Raw genomic sequence first — 16688 nt, 5'->3', positions numbered from 1 at the left:
TACCAGAATCCTAAATAATCCTAAATCTTTACAAGCATCAAATCCCCTGGGGGAACACACAGAAGTATCATATTTATCTGATAATAAACTCTAATTTATCTCAAATGATTTAAAAGATATATAAATAAATAGAAAATTTGGGATTGAAGAGCCATGAAACCCAGGAACTGCTAGTCCTGGACCAGTGATCTTTTAGAGGCCAATGGTCCTCAGCCTTGAACGCACATTAAATTCAAGTGAGGAGGTTAAAAAAACCACAGTGTCAAAGTAGAAATACCATTAGATCCAGCAATTCCATTACCAGATATATATCTTAAAGACGTAAAAGCCAGGACACAAATAGATATATGTACACTCATGCTCATCACAGCACTATTCACAATAGCAAAGAGATGGATACAACCTAAGTGCTCATCAACGGAGGAATGGATAATCAAACTGTAGTACATACACACAATGGAATACTATGCAACACTAAACAATAACACAGAATCCATTGAAACACCACATAATGTGGATGAACTTGGAGCATATCAGGCTGAGTGAAATAAGTCAATCACAGAAGGACAAATACTGTATTAGTCCACTATTGTAAAAAAGTCAAGGAAAGGTTTATATATGGAAAGAAACTTTCTTTATTGGTTACCAGGGAGGGGAGGGGGGGAGAGAAAATTGCTACATAGGTAAGGGACAAATATTGATTTGGGTCAAGGGAAAAGTAATATACCAAAAGCGACTGACCAACACAATAACACTAAGGAAAAGGAAGACCAATATGGGTGCATAAGAGGCACAGACAACAAAGAGAAATACTCTGGCATCCAGAAACATTACCAGCGACAACAAACATGGACCTACGGGTAGATACATAGGTAGAGAGGCTGGATCATCATCTAGAATACTGCATTACCAGTGACAACAAACACGGATCTACGGGTAGGTACATAGGTAACTACAGGTACATAGGTAGAGAGGCTGGATCATCAGGTGTATCTAGGAAGAAGGGATATACCCACGACCATAATAATGTTAGCAGATAATATTTCTACATACGTATTTATATGTGCTGTAAAAATGTCCATATATATAGAACTAACAGAGGGCAAAGTTATGATAACTTCTTAGCCAAAGCAAATCACCCTAACACTGTTGGACCTCGGACCATGGTCACAAGCGATATCAAGTTCAACTTGCATAAAATACTGCACAAAAACATTGTTCTACATCCTACTTTGCTGAGTAGTAACTGGGCTCTTAAAAACTTGGAAGTGACCGTTTAGATGCAATTATCGGTCTCTTCTTCGTTAAGAGCGAACTAAGAATGAAGAAAACCAAAGACGTATGGAAACAATTAATCCAAGGGACTAGTGGACCATGAAGCCTCAGTCTATATGACCATGAGATCAGAACTAGATGGTGCCCAGCTACCACTGTCCACCACCAAGAAAGGAATCCGTGCATGAGATCCTGGACAGAGTAAGAGAAAACTGTGGAACAAAACTCAAAATCCTGAGAAAGATCAGGCTTACTGGTCTGACAGAGTACAGTGAGACTCCTGAGACTATGGCCCCTAGTTACCCCTCAGGCCTGGAATTGAATTTGCTCCCATGGCTTCCAGCCAAGCAATAGATAGGCATATAGGGTGAGCATTTACACCAGGTATATACATTCTTCAGAACGATCAATCATGGGAGATCAGAAGGGCAGTATTTGCACAGGGAGATAGTTCAGGGGGTGAGAATACATAGGGAAGAAGGACACAGTGAAGACCTAAATACAGCAAGGAAGTGGGAAGAGAGCTATTACATGAACTTTTGGATTTGCTCTGTAAACTTTCACCCAAAGCACAATACAAATTTTTGTTAAATTCTCAATGTCAAAAGACATAACCAAAAAACCAAACCCACTGCTGTTGAGTTTATTCCAACTCATAGTGACCCCTAGAGGATAGAGTAGAACTTCTCCAAAGGGTTTCCAAGACTGTAGTCTTTATAGAAGCAAACTGCCAGCCCTTCAGTTAGCAGCCAAGCACTTAATCACTGCACCACCAGAACTCCTATCCAAAACATAACCCTGATAACTGGAATCAGTATATCTAGGGGTGGGAATCAGTATTTTTTCTTAATATTTCTAGATGGTACCAAGGTTGACGATCACAGTGCTAGGCTGCTTAGAGTCCTATTACTGCCTCCTGTTGTTTCCAAACCTAAGGTCTCTTTTCTAAATCTCTTAAGAGAATAGTCTTAAAATGTCTACCAACCTCACTAGTCCTTAAAGATATGTATGTCCTACTTGAGTTTTTCTAATGACTCATCACTAACAACAAATTGCAAGAGAGAAGGTCACTAAAATAATAAATTATCTCACATACTTTCATGTCACCTCCTACTTATTACTGAGTCTTTTGCTCTGGTGGCATAGTGCCTAAGGCATCTGACTGCTAGCCAGAAGGCTGGTGATTCAAACCCACCAGCCGCTCCTCAGAAGACTAGGCAATCTACTTCCATAGTGATACCACCTTGGAAACCCAAGGAGGGGTTACTATGAGTCAGATCTGACTTGACAGCAGTGAGTTTGTTTTTTTGTTTTTATTTTTGTTTTGTTTTACCTATGCAAAAGATTGAGATAAGAGAGAAAGATTCATGTATTATGAATTTCAGGGCACTTTATTACAGGCGCTGATCAGGGTAGATGCTTGGGGGAGAGTGAGGAGGCAGGGGAGAGATGGAATAACCCATGGGAGTGACCTTCAGCCTCTGCTGTTGTAAAGAAGGAAAAGTGTGTGTGTGTGTATGTGTGTGTGTATGTGTGTGTCTGTGCTGATGCATCACCAGCACCTCTGAATGGCCCTGAAGTGAGGTGAGAAGCCAGGCATCTCCCCTGTCTAATGAGGAAAATCTTAACTAGGAGCAATAAAAAGGAAAAGGAACGCTCCAGGAAAACAGTCCCTGACCCTCCAGCTATAAACGTTTTCTAAGTGACATACACATGCATACAACCAAACACACAATGTTTAACAGACACGTGTCACAAAGAGACCAAGTATTAAACACGTCTGCCTTTCAAAGTAACTACAGTCTGAAGTACTTTAAATGATTAAAGGATAAGAATTCCCCCACAGAAATCAGACCACATCAGCATCTTTATCTTCAAGTAGCTGGTCTTTTATTTTCTGAACAGGTAATACAAGGACATGATTTAAAATTCAAATGATAAAAAGGGAATAACATTGAAAAGTCACCTCCCATCTCTATATTCCAACTATGCACTTACCAGAAACTACCACTATTACCAGTGTCTTGTATATAAGAACTGGCATTTTCAGATGAACCACTTGGAATGTAGACTCTCTAGCAATCACTAGAAGAAATGCCAGACCTTACTCAAGCCTGATCACCTATAATTACCCTTCCCGAATTCACCAGTACTTATCCACTAGAGGGTATATCCTCAAACCTAAAACCTTTAAGTATATTTCTAATGTTCCTGCTTTTACCATACACACCCAGTCTGCCATCAAGTCTTAATGACTATTTGTCACGTAACACAAAAGTTATTATTTTATCTTTATTTGAACCCACATCTGTGGCTTCCAGCCAAACAAAAGACAGGCATAAGAGTTGAATATGTACCTGAAGTAAATGTCCTTGGAGAGAACAATCATGGGAGAAAGAAGGTCTGCTTATGCACAGGGAGACAGCTCAGGGGGCAGGAGTGAACAGAGGGATGGACACAGGGAAGAAGTAACTATCGGGAGGAAGTGGGAGGGGAGCTGTTGCATTGTGGTAAATTGTGGTCAATGTCATGAGACAAAGTGTATGTGAGCTGCTGTATGGAAAGTGAATTTGCTCTGTAAATTTTCACCCAAATCACAAAAAAAAAGTTTTTATTTTACCTTTATTCTTACAAGCATCACCCTAATCCATATATCTTCATCACCATCAACTTATCACAGTAGTCTCCTACCTAGCTTTTCAGTCTCTCATCTCTTCTCACTGAAATGCATCATGCCAGCTTCATTTTCTTAAAAAGTTTTCAGCACTATAGTCCTATTTTAAACAAATGTCAAAGACTCTACTAACAGATCATGTTAAATCATCTCAGAACAATAATAAAATCCTCAGTCAACAAGTCTTAACTAATCTTTAAGACATCAACTCATCATTCCCTAATACAGTTGCCTCAGCTCTAATCAATTTCTTTCAGTACTTTATCTTTTTAGACTTTCATTGTTAAGCATAATTCAAACACAGAAAACCACATACAAACATATGCAGTTAAATGTACTATAAGGTGAACACTCTTGGCATCACCACCCAGATCAGGAGACAGAACTGTGTCAGCTCCCACAGAGGCCCGCTGAGTACTGATTCTTAATCACAACATACTCTATGCCCCTCTAGCCTTACTACCAACCCTAACCAAGAGAAACAACTATCCTGAATTTTATGGTAATCACTTCCTTTTACCTATGGTATCACACTCGTGTGCACAGTTAAATGCTACAGTTTAATTTTTCCCATTTTAAATTTATACATTAAATCCACCATTTTTCCCCATTGTAATTTGTTAACTACAGTGGACTATTTGTCCTGTAGTTTCCCATAGACTGACTTTTGCTGACTGCATTCACAGACTATAGTTTAACATGTTTCTCTATCCTCTGTATTTCTTATACATTCATAATTAGATGCAGACAGCTTCCCCAGACTTAATTTGACATTTTTGGCAAGAATATTCCATAGGTGTATGTACATTCATAACACATGCACGATTTCTCTCTTTTCAGGTTCTGTGTTGCTAGTTGCCATTGAGTCATCTCCAATTCACGGAGACCTTATGTACACTAACAGGAAATGCTGCCTGGTCCTGTGTCATCTTCATGATCATTAGTACGTCTCAGCCACCGCTCCGCTTGCGTCGATCCATCTCACTGGGGGTTCCTCCCATTTTGCTGACTCTCTGTTTTACCATGATGTCCTGTTGTAGGGATAGGTCTTTCCTGATGACATGTTTTCTGTTATTAGCAACTACTTACATTTAAGGTTAAAGTCCATTAAAACATAAATGATTACAAACTGGTGATATTACAATTCTATCATCTCATTCTCATTTATTTGCTAGCATATAAAATTTTCTGTAAAAAGAAACTTTACCACACCTCTTATTTGTTTACACAGTGGTACAGTTCTTACGGGAAAATAAGAATAAACAGATTATTTCCCTTGGTTTATCAGTTTTCAAAATGAAGGTCTGGCTTCCTAATAACCAGCAGAGATGACCAGTTAGTGTTTTTCTTTTCTGTGGGTTTTATGGTATTATTTTGAACTCATACATCTAAATATATTAACGTATGTCAATCCATTGTACCTCAGACTTTCTCATTTTTAGCCACTGGGAACCTCTGAGGGTGATCAACTGTACCTCAGATGTGGTGGGTTTTGTTCCAGACCATTGCAATAAAGCAAATACCAAAATAAAGGAAGTCACATGAATTTTTTGGTTTCCTGGTGCATATAAAAACAACATTTACACCAATTTATTAAGTGTGCAATAGCATTCTGCAAAAATTGAAATATTGTTTCAGTTGCCAAAATGTGGCACAGAGATACGAAGTGAGCACATGCTGTAGGAAAAATGGCACTGACAGATTAGCTCGACACAGGGTTGCCACAAACCTTCAATTTGTAAAGAGTGCAATATCTGCTAAACACCATAAAGCAAAGTACCATAAATGAGGTATTCCCATACTGGTTTGCTGTGGACTGAAGGGTTTCCCAGGACACAGGACTTTCAGGGCTAAAACTGGGATGGCTGATCACACCTATTCAAATCATATCCTGAGCCCTTTGTCATGATCCTAGTAATCAATGATAGATTCCTTGGTATCAGGTATAAAAATGTTTCAGGATCATTTTATACACTTATGCCTCAGATCGGAATCAAAGCCTTATCAAGGAAGCCCTGGGTTCTTATAGTTGAAAACAGCATTTAAAGACCACATTCCAAGGCCAGCAAGATGGTGCCATCTGTGCTGCTGTGTCCTTCTCCCGGCTGCAGGCCCAGGCCCTGATCCCAAGCAGCCTTTCAGTAAAGTCAAAGTTCTATGTTTGGGAATCACTGAATAGCAAACCTGATTGACTGAAAATTGGACTGACTTTGGGCACCACAGTCATTCTGTGAGTTTATCTCATCAGACAACATAATGAAGATGTTTTAGAATACGAAAGAAGAAATCTGTTGGAATAAACTACTGAAAACTAACATCGTATACACCATATAGTGATTACAGCAATTCCTCTGGATTCACCAATCTTTTGATTGTAAATGAGAGGAAATGTTTTATATGAATATATATTGCCAGCATTTGTGTTTTACATCATTATGTGAAAAAATAAAAATAGTTCTGTATTCTTCAGGTAATGGATTCAGTACAGAAGATAAGTTACATTAAATGTGCAAGTTGAAAAAGTTGATCAACAAACAGAAAATTCAATGTTAAAATAAAAAAAAAGACCACATTCTAGCAAATAGGTTTGCTCATTTTTAGGACTTTTTAGTATACATAGCTATGAAATGCTAAAAGTAAGCTATCACAGCATTGTGAATAATGCAAATAAGTTGCTTAGAATGCCTGCAGGGGTTGTTGTTGTTGTTGTTAAGTGCCGTCGAGTCGTTTCCAACTCATAGCGACCCCATGCACAGCAGAACGAAACACTGCCCGATCCCGCGCCAGCCCCACAATCCCTGCTATACTTGAGCCCATCATCGCAGCCACCGTATCAATTCATCTCGTTGAAGGCCTCCCCCTCTTTCATCGACCCTCCACCCTACCAAGCATGACATCCTTCTCCAGGGAATAGTCCCTTCTTACAACATGACCAAAATAGGTGAGACGAAGTCTGGCCATTCTTGCTTCCAAGGAGCATTCTGGCTGCACTTCCTCCAGGACAGATCTGTTAGTTCTCTTAGCAGTCCATGGTACTTTCAGTATTCTTCGCCAGCACCACAACTCAAAAGCATCAACTCTTCTTCGGTCTTCCTTATTCATTGTCCAAGCTCTCACATGCATACCAGGCGATTGGAAATATCATGGCTTGTGTCAGGCTCACCTTAGTCCTCAAGGAGATATCCTTGCTCCTCAGCACTTGAAACAGTTCCTTTGCAGTTGACTTTCCCAATGCTACACGTCATCTAATGTCCTGATTGCTGCTTCCATTGGCATCGATTGTAGAACCAAGCAATGTGAATTCCTTGACAACCTCAATCTTCTCTCCATTTATTGTGATGCTGCTCATTGGTCCACTTGTGAGGATTTTTGTTTTCTTTATATTGAGATGTAATCCATCCTGCAGACTGTATTCTTCAACCTTCATCAGTAGGTGCCTTAAGTCATCCTCACTTTCAGCAAGCAAAGTTGTATCATCTGCATATCTCAGGTTGTTAATGATTCTTCCTCCAATCCTGATACCATGTTTTTCTTCATATAGTCCAGCTTCTCGGATTATTTGCTCAGCATATAGATTGTATAAGTGTGGAGAAAGAATACAACCCTGCAGGGGTGGGACCATGCAAATAAGTTATATAGAAACCTAACAAAAGGATTGGTCTGTTTAACATCCTGATTGGCTTAAAGTGAGCCAATCCCAGAAGCAAGAGAGGGGACCTCACTACTATCAAGAAAGAAAAGCCAGGAGAGAAGCACTTCCTTTGGACTCAAGGCCTCTGCACTGAGAATCTCTTAGACCTAGGAGACAGAGAGCTATAACACCAGAGAAGGCGTGAGCCAACGAGAAGTGGCAACAAATGCAAGAAAGAAACAGCAGCAGCAGAACTAGGAGACTGCTGTGAGACAGTGCAGCTGCTTCTCAGCCCTCAGAGTCAGGTGGCTACAGTGGTGTGCTGACTCAGAGTGAGAGAGCTGAGTGTTTCCAGGCAGGGGGCTTGCTGGGAGAGTGGGGGTGCCTCTGTGCACTTGACAGAACTGGGCTGGCAGACCCACAGAGGACAGAAAGCTGAATACCTTCAGGCAGAGGCTCACTGGTGTAGTAGAATGCCTCTGAGCACTTATTGGTGGAGCTAAAGAACTTTGCAATACTTGCCCAAGCAGGGCAGAGGTTGTACCAAGGGGCCAGGAGAGAGGCCTGACTGCCGGCATGGCCAAGAAGCTGTCCTAACTGAAGGACCGTATCCTGAGTAGTTTCTGATCCTGAATTGTAACTTGTTACTTCCCTAATAAACCCCATAACTTGGAATATAGTCTCTTAATGCTGTGTGGCCACTACAATGAATTATCAAACCCAGCAGACATAGAGAAGAGTGCTGTGGGAGGGACACCTGGCATCAGAATTGGTAAAAAGGTTAGAGAGAGAAGGTATCTCCAACCTCCATCTCACAGGCATCAGCATTGGCTTATGGATGGTGATTCTTTTCCCCCCTCATGAAGATGGTTGAGGAAGTCTGATGCCGCCACTGCATCATGATTTTTACAACCATATTCCCTGCATCCCTGCATGCTGATGGTAGTCTCTAAATTGGAAAATCAGTTTGGCTGCTGTACCAATTATCTATCATTACATAACAAACAAGCTCAGAACTTAGTGATATAAAACAACAATGTTTATTTCTCACAGCATTGAATACTGCAGCATTATTCACAGTCATTGAATAACTAAATATATTCCATAGGTAGGGAATTTGGGCCGGGTTTGACTGCTCTGAGGAGCCCTCTTGGCACAGTGGTTAAGTGCTTGGCTACTAACCCAAAGGTCAGTGGTTTGAACACACCAGGCACTCTACAGAATAAAGATGTGGCAGTCTGGTTCTGTTCAAATTTACAGCCTTGGAAACCCTATGGGGAAGTTTGTTTTGTCTTATACAGTTGCTATAAGTTGGAATCAACTTAATAGCAATAAGTTTAGTTTTGGTTTTGAAGCTCCACACAGTATCACCTGGGGCCATCAATCTACTGCATTCAGTTAACGAGGCTGGCCTGGACAGTGTAAGAAAGCTTTGCTTACATGTCTGGTGCTCATAGATTCTCTGTCATCTCCACATGGCTAGTTTGGGTTTCCTCACAGCATTATGGTCTCAAGATAGTTGAACTTTTGACATGGAGACTGGTTTCCAAGAGCAAAACCAAAAACGCCATGCCCCTTAAAGCAAACATTGTCATAAAGTCACTTCCGCAGCCATTGGTTTTTGAATTTGCTATCCTAGTCGCTGTATATGTTTTTATGGTATTTGAGGAGATTCACGTATTACAGTAAAACCTGAGAAAGTTAAAAGCTATGTAAGTGGAAACCTGTCAGTAAAGTAAAACTCAAATATTTTCCACTAAAATGAGTGATAGAGAAGTGGCAAGACTGCACTCTGTCAAAGGCAGAAAACTTGCCTAGAAAAATAAGGCAGGCCCATTGAGTTCCGGCTTTCACAGGTTCCACCGTACGCTGCTAGTGCCACTTTCCTGCTTTCTTCACTTCTGGTATTTCATTCAGTGAAGAATTATGAAGTCACTGAGATAAGTTTGCTTGCTAAACAACAATAAGGATAAAATTACCTTACATCATATCAACTGAAAACTGAAACAGACTGTACAAAATTTTATGACAACATGTAAAACATAAACATATAAATCAAAGAGAAGGTTTAATGAGTGATTTCCTCTTTTTTTACTCCAAAGTTTTCTTAAACATTCTTACTTAATTTAAGAAAATAACTAAAAATCATTTCATTTTTTATACAGCAATATTCATTACAGCATTATTCACAATAGCCAAAAGGTGGAAACAATTCATGTGTTCGTCGGCAGATGAATGGATAAACGAAATGTGCTGTATCCATACAATGGAATATTACTCAGCCAGAGATAAATGAAGCTCTAACACACACTACAACATGAACCATGAAAACATTACCCTGAATTCGACACAAAAGGATAAATACTGCATGATCCCACTTGTATAAAATATCTAACACCTAAAACACCTACAGACCAAAGTTTGTCAGTGGTTACCAGGGGCTGGGGTCGGGGGGAGTATGAAATGGGAATTATACCTGAAAGGATGCTGAGTTTCTACTTGAAGTAATGTAAAGCTTTTGGACCACTACTCATCTGTCAGTTTGTCATATTGTGGTGGCTTACATGTTGCTGTGAGGCTAGAAGCCATTGGTATTTCAAATACAAGCAGAGTTACCCACGATGGACAGATTTTAGCACAGCTTCCAGACTAAGACAAACTAGGATGGACTGGGTCACCCACTCAGAAAAAACTGGCTACTGAAAACCTTAGGAATAGTAGTGAAACACTGTCTGATATATTACTGGAAAACTTCATGAATAGCATTAAAACATTGTCTGATATGGTGCCAAAAGATAACCCCTTCAGGTAGGAAGACACTTAAAATAAGACTGGGGAAGAACTGACTCATCAAAGTAGAGTCAACCTTGATGCTGGTGGAGTAATGTATTCGGGACTTTCATTTCCTGATGTAGCACAATTCAAAATAAGGAAAAAAGCTGTCATCATCCATTAATAATTAGAACATGGAATATACAAAGTATGAATCTAGGAAAATTGGAAATGAATTGGAACACATAAAGATTGATATCCTAGGCATTAAGGAGCTGAAATGGACTGGTACTGGCCACTGAATCAGACAATCACATGGTCTAGTATGTCGGGAATGACAAACTGAAGAAGAATGGCATGGCATTCATCATCAAAAAGAACATTTCAGGATCTATCCTTAAGCACAATGCTGTCAGTGATAGGATAATTTGAATACACCTATAAGGAAGACCCAGCCACTCCTGGGAAGGAATATTGGGCAATCTACTTCCGTAGTGATACCACCTCGGAAACCCAAGGAGGGGTCGCTATGAGTTGGGTCTGACTCGATAGCACATAACAACAACAAAAACCTAAGGAAGACCAGTTAATACCACTCTTATTCAAATTGATGCACCAACCACAAAAGCCAAACACAAGAAATTGACAATTTTTACCAACTTCTGCAGTCTAAAATTGACCAAACATGCAATCCAGATGTATTGATTATTACTGGTGATTAGAATGCAGAAGTTGGAAACAAAGAAAAAGCATCAGAAGTTGAAAATATGGCTTTTGTGACAGAAATAACGCTGGAGATCACATGATAGAATTTTGCCAGACCGATGACTTATTCATTGTAAATACCTTTTTTCAACAACACAAAAGGTGACTATACACTGGACTTTGCCAGATGGAGTACACAGGAATCAGATTGACTACATCTGTGGAAACGGTGATGGTGAAGCTCAATATCATCAGTCAAAACAAGGCCAGGAGCTGACTGTGGAACAGACCATCAGTTGCTCATATGCAAGTTCAAGCTGAAGCTGAAGAAAATTAAAACAAGTCCACGAGAGCCAAAATATGACTATGATTATATCTCACTTGAATTCAGAGATCACTTCAAGAACAGATTTGAGGCACTGGGCATGCCATTAAGAATATCATACATGAAGAAAGCAAAAGATCATTAAAAAAAGAGAAAAGGAGAAAAAGGCTAAAATGGATGTCAAAAGAGACTCTGAAACTTGCTTTTGAACATAGAATAGCTAAAGCAAAAGGAAGAAATGATGAAATAAAAGAACTGAACAGAAGATTTCAGAGGGCAGCTCTAGAGGACAAGGTAAATTATTATAATGAAATGTAGAAAGGAAAACCAAAAAGGAAAAACATGCTCAGCACTTTTCCAGCTGAAATAACTGAAGAAAAAACTCAACCCTCAAGTTGCAATATTGGATTCCATGGGCAAAATATTGAATGATGCAGGAAGCATCAAAAGACGTAAAGAATACACAGTCACTGTACCAAAAAGAAAAAAAAAGTTGACATTCAACCATTTTAGGAGGTAGCATAAGACCAATGGTACTGAAGGAAGAAGTCTAAGCTGCACTGAAGGAATTAGCAAAAAATAAGGCTCCAGGAATTCACAGAATAGCCACTGAGATGTTTCAACAAATGGATGCAGTGCTAGAGGGGCTCACTTGCTTACATCAAGAAATTTGGAAGACAACTACCTGGCCAATAGACTGGAAGAGAGATCTACATTTGTGACCATTCCAAAGAAATGTGATTCAACAGAATGCAGAAATTATTAAACAATATCATTAACATCACACACAAGTAAAATTTTGCTGAAGATAACTCAAAAACAGTTGTAGCAGTACATCAATAGGGACTATGGCCTGAAATTCAAGTCAGACTCAGAAAAGGACATGGAACAAAGGATATCATTGCTGATGTAAGAGAGATCTTGGCTGAAAGGCAAGAATACCAGAAAGATGTTTACCTGTGTTTTATTGAGGATGCAAAGGCATTCAGCTGTGTGGATCATAACAAATAATGGATAACACGGTGAAGAATGGGAATTCCAGAACACTTAATTATGCTCATGAGGATCCTGTACATAGACCAAGAGGCAATCATTAGAACAGAACAAGGAGGCACTGCATGGTTTAAAATCAGGAAAGGTGTGCATCAGGGTTGTATGGTTTCACCACACTTAGTCAATTTGTATGCTGAGCAAATAATCTGAAGAGCTAGACTATATGAAGCATAACGCAGCACCAGGATTGAAGGAAGACTCATTAACAACCTACAATATGCAGACGATATAAACTTTCTTGCTGAAAGTGAAGATGACTTGAAGCACTTACTGATGAAGATCAAAGACTATAGCCTTCAATATGGATTACACCTTAACATAAAGAAAACAAAAATCCTCACAACTGCACAAATAAGCAACATGATGATAAATGGAAAAAAGATTGAATTTGTCAAGGATTTCATTTTACGTGGATCCACAATCAATGCCCATGGAAGGAGCAGTCAAGAAATCACATGACATGCCGGTGGGACTTTATAATAGTGCAATCACTGTGGAAAACACTGTGGGCTTTCATAAAAAGTTGGAAATAGAAATATTATTTGATCCAGCAATCCCACTATTAGGTATCTATCATAAAGTAGTGAGAGCTGGGGCACAAATAGACACCCATGTTCACTGCAGCACTACTCACAACAGCAAAGAAATGGAAACAACCAAAGCACCCATCAACGGATGAACAGATAACCAAATTATGGTACATACACACAATGGAATACCAGGCAGAACCCACAAAATACCTTATAACGTGGATGAACCTGAAGGGCACTATGCTGAGTGAATCAATCACAGAAGGGCAAATAGTGTATGTGTTCACTATCGTAAAAGTCAAGAAAACGTTTACACATAGAAGGAAACTTTCTCTTTGGTTACCAGGAATGGGAGGGAAGGAGAGGGAAAATTGCTAGGTAGGTAAGAGATAAGTACTGATTTGGGTGAAGGGAAAGACAATATACCAAAAGTGAGTAACCAGCACAATAACACTATGGAAAAGTAAGACACAGAGAGACACACAACAAGTATAGACAACAAAGGCAAATACTTTCACATGTGTAATACTGCATTATCACTAATAATAAATAACAGTCTATGGGTGGATGAATAGCTGACGGACAAAATGATCACGTATGGAGAGGCAAAAGGAAATATATCCAGGACCAAATATAACTTTGGGGAAAAAAAATCAGATGACATATTGCACTGGGCAAATCCACTGAAAAAGACCCCTTTAAAGTGTTAAAAGAGCAAAGAGGTCACTTTCAAGAATAAGATCCATCTAACCCAAGCCAAGATACTTTTAATTGCCTCATATGTATATAAAAGCTGGACAATTAATAAGACTGAAGAACTGATGCATTTGAATTGTGGTATCCAGGAAGTACACTGAAAATATCATGGACTGCCAGAAGAACCAACAAATCGGTCTTGGAAGAGGTGCAACCCTAACACTACTTTGAAGTGACAATGACCAGACTTCATACAGGTACTTTGGTTATGTTGTGAGAGGGACTTGTACCTGAGGAAGGATATGCATGGCAAAATAGAAGGTGAGGGAAGACATTCAACAAGATGGATTAACATAGTGGCTATAACAAAGGGCTCAGGCTATAACAAACGGCACAGGACCGGGCAGTGTTTTGTGTTACTGTACAGAGGGTCACTATGCGTTAGAGCTGACTTGACGATACCTAACAAAACTTTTAGAAATGGATATTGGTGCTGGTAACACAACATGGTAAATGCAATTAATGTCTCTGAACTGTACCCTTAAAAATGGTTAAAAGAGCAAACTTTCTGCTATATTTTATCACTATAATTTTTTTTCAACTGATTTTAAAACTTTAAAGTTATTTATAAAGTTAAAAACTAAAACAATTTTAAAAATTAAAAAAAATAGCTGAAAATATAAAAACCAAACTCACTGCTGTGGAGTCGCATCCGACTCATAGCAAGCCCCCCTTGGGTTTCCGAGGTGGTATCACTATGGGAGCTCTGGTAGCATAGTGGCTAAGACACTTGCCTGCTAACTAGATGGCTGGCGGTTCAAACCCACCAGCCACTCCTCGGAAGGAAGGTTGGGCAATCCTACTTCCTCAGTGATACTGCCTTGGAAACCCAAGGAGGGGTCGCTATGAGTCGGGTTTGACTCGACGGCACATAACAAAAACAACATCACTACGGAAGTAGATTGCTTAACCTTCCTTCTGGGGAGTGGCTAGTGGATTTGAACCGCCAGCCTTCTGGTTAGCAGTCAAATGCTTTAGGCACTATGCCATCACAGCTCTTAAAAACTTTGTTAAGTATATGAATTATATCCCAATAATACTGCTATATTTTTTTAAATGTATATAATTGAAAGTTTTTAAAATTTAAATGTTCTACACAAAGGATAATGAGCTATCCAAAATTTCTTCTGAAAAACTGAGGCACTTCATAAGCTAACAATATGATGAAAATGAGTTAAGATGGAGATGATTCCTGGGGTGATAATTAAATTTAACTCATTTATTCATGTATATAGATGAAGCCAGAAGAGAGTGAATTGGGGAAAAAAGTAAAAAGATTCAAGTATAAGAGTACTTTCTTCTAAATGAGGGTACAATCATAGGGATTTTATGTTCAAGGAATAAACGTCTTTCATCACTGTTTCTTGCTTTCTGATTCCACATGCATTTAAATGAATTTGGAGCTCAAAGAATAGAAATATCAAACAAAAACACTAAGACTTCCCCAAAGTTTAAAATGGAAATGGCTAGACAAATGGAACAGAATAACAATGGTTAAAACATAAATAAGCTTCCAAAGAACCTTTAGACTTCCAAACAGTTTGAAGGGTTAACCATTTTCTAAGATGAACTTCCTTCCTAAATTTGACTGAGAATGAGTGGGTAAAGAAAAAATGAAACTCTGGAAATAAAGATACCACAGTATACCTCAGCTCATTACTTCGATCTTTTATTTCCCATCTCTCCTTTCTTTCTTTTTAATAATCTAGCCAAAGGTATTCAACTCATTCCCACAGTGTAATATTTTTTCCAACCAAACAATATAGAAAATGTGTTCTAATATTTAATAACATAATAAAAATAAAAACAATGTGTATCTTAAAATATGAAGAATTCTGTTTTTTCATGCTCGTATAACCACAAAAAATGGTTTTTTATACAGAAACTATCATAGCTTCATAGAATCACAGCATTTCAAGGATAGAAAAGACTTTTGCAGATCTCTTCCAAACTCTTATTTTAAAAGAAGGAAATTAAAGTTTGTTCACTGTCATGTAGCTAAAATGATAAAAGAACAGCAGCCTTGCCTAACTCCTAGTCACTGCTCCTTAGATTATATAATGCTTCATGAGACTTTATAAATCTGATATTTATTTTTGTTAGTTTTACCACCAACAAACTTCTGAAAAACAAGAACTACATATTCTATTTTTCACATATTCCATAGGATCAAAAGTAATGAGTCGTACATTTAGAAAAAGAAATGCTGCTTTGCCATCTTACTTCTACTGTATATTGCCTATATGAACTTCAACAAGTAATTTTCAGAACCTCAGTTTTTCCATACATAAAATGAAGATGTTGTTGCTGTTAGGTGCTCTCAAGTCAGCTCCGGCTCATAGTGACACTATGTAAAACAGAGCAAAACACTGACCAGTCCTGTGACAGCCTCATAATCCCTGATAGATCTGAGCCCATTGTTATAGCCACTATGTCAAACCATTTCATTGAAGACCTTCCCCTTTTTCAATGAAGCTCCACTTTACCAAGCATGATATCCTTCTCCAAGGAATGGTCCCTTCTGCCAACATGACACACTAAGTGAAACAATCTAGCCATTCTCATTTCTAAGGAGCATTCTGACTACACTTCTTCCAGGACAGATTTATTAGTTCTTTTGGCAGTCCATGGTACTTTCAGCATTCTTTGCCAACACCACAACTCAAAAGCAGCAACTTTTCTTTGGTCTTCCTTATTCATTGTCCAGCTTTCACATCCATATGAGGCAACTGAAAATACCATGGCTTTGGTTAGGCACACCTTACTCTTCAAAGAGACATCTTTGCTCTCCAGCACCTAAAAAAGGTCTTTTGCAGCAGATTTGCCAAGTGCAATATGTCATCTGATTTCTTGACTGCTGCTTCCACTGGTGTTGATTATGTTGTTGTTGTTGTTGTTGTTGTTAAGTGCCGTAAAGTCGTTTCCGACTCATAGCGACCCCATGCACAGCAGAACGAAACACTGCCC

The 16688-nt window shown here is 38.9% G+C and overlaps 1 protein-coding gene across 1 annotated transcript in view; it reads right to left on the bottom strand.

Moving 5' to 3' along the window:
- COG5 (component of oligomeric golgi complex 5) overlaps positions 1 to 16688 on the bottom strand; it is a 382415-nt gene that overhangs the window by 309361 nt on the left and 56366 nt on the right. The gene's annotated exons all lie outside the window — the stretch shown is intronic.

Source organism: Orycteropus afer, unplaced genomic scaffold, assembly GCF_000298275.1.
Source record: "Orycteropus afer afer isolate SDZICR_OR568_19922 unplaced genomic scaffold, OryAfe1.0 scaffold00007, whole genome shotgun sequence".
Taxonomy (NCBI): domain Eukaryota; kingdom Metazoa; phylum Chordata; class Mammalia; order Tubulidentata; family Orycteropodidae; genus Orycteropus; species Orycteropus afer.
This window is presented reverse-complemented; position numbering and strand designations above follow the sequence as displayed.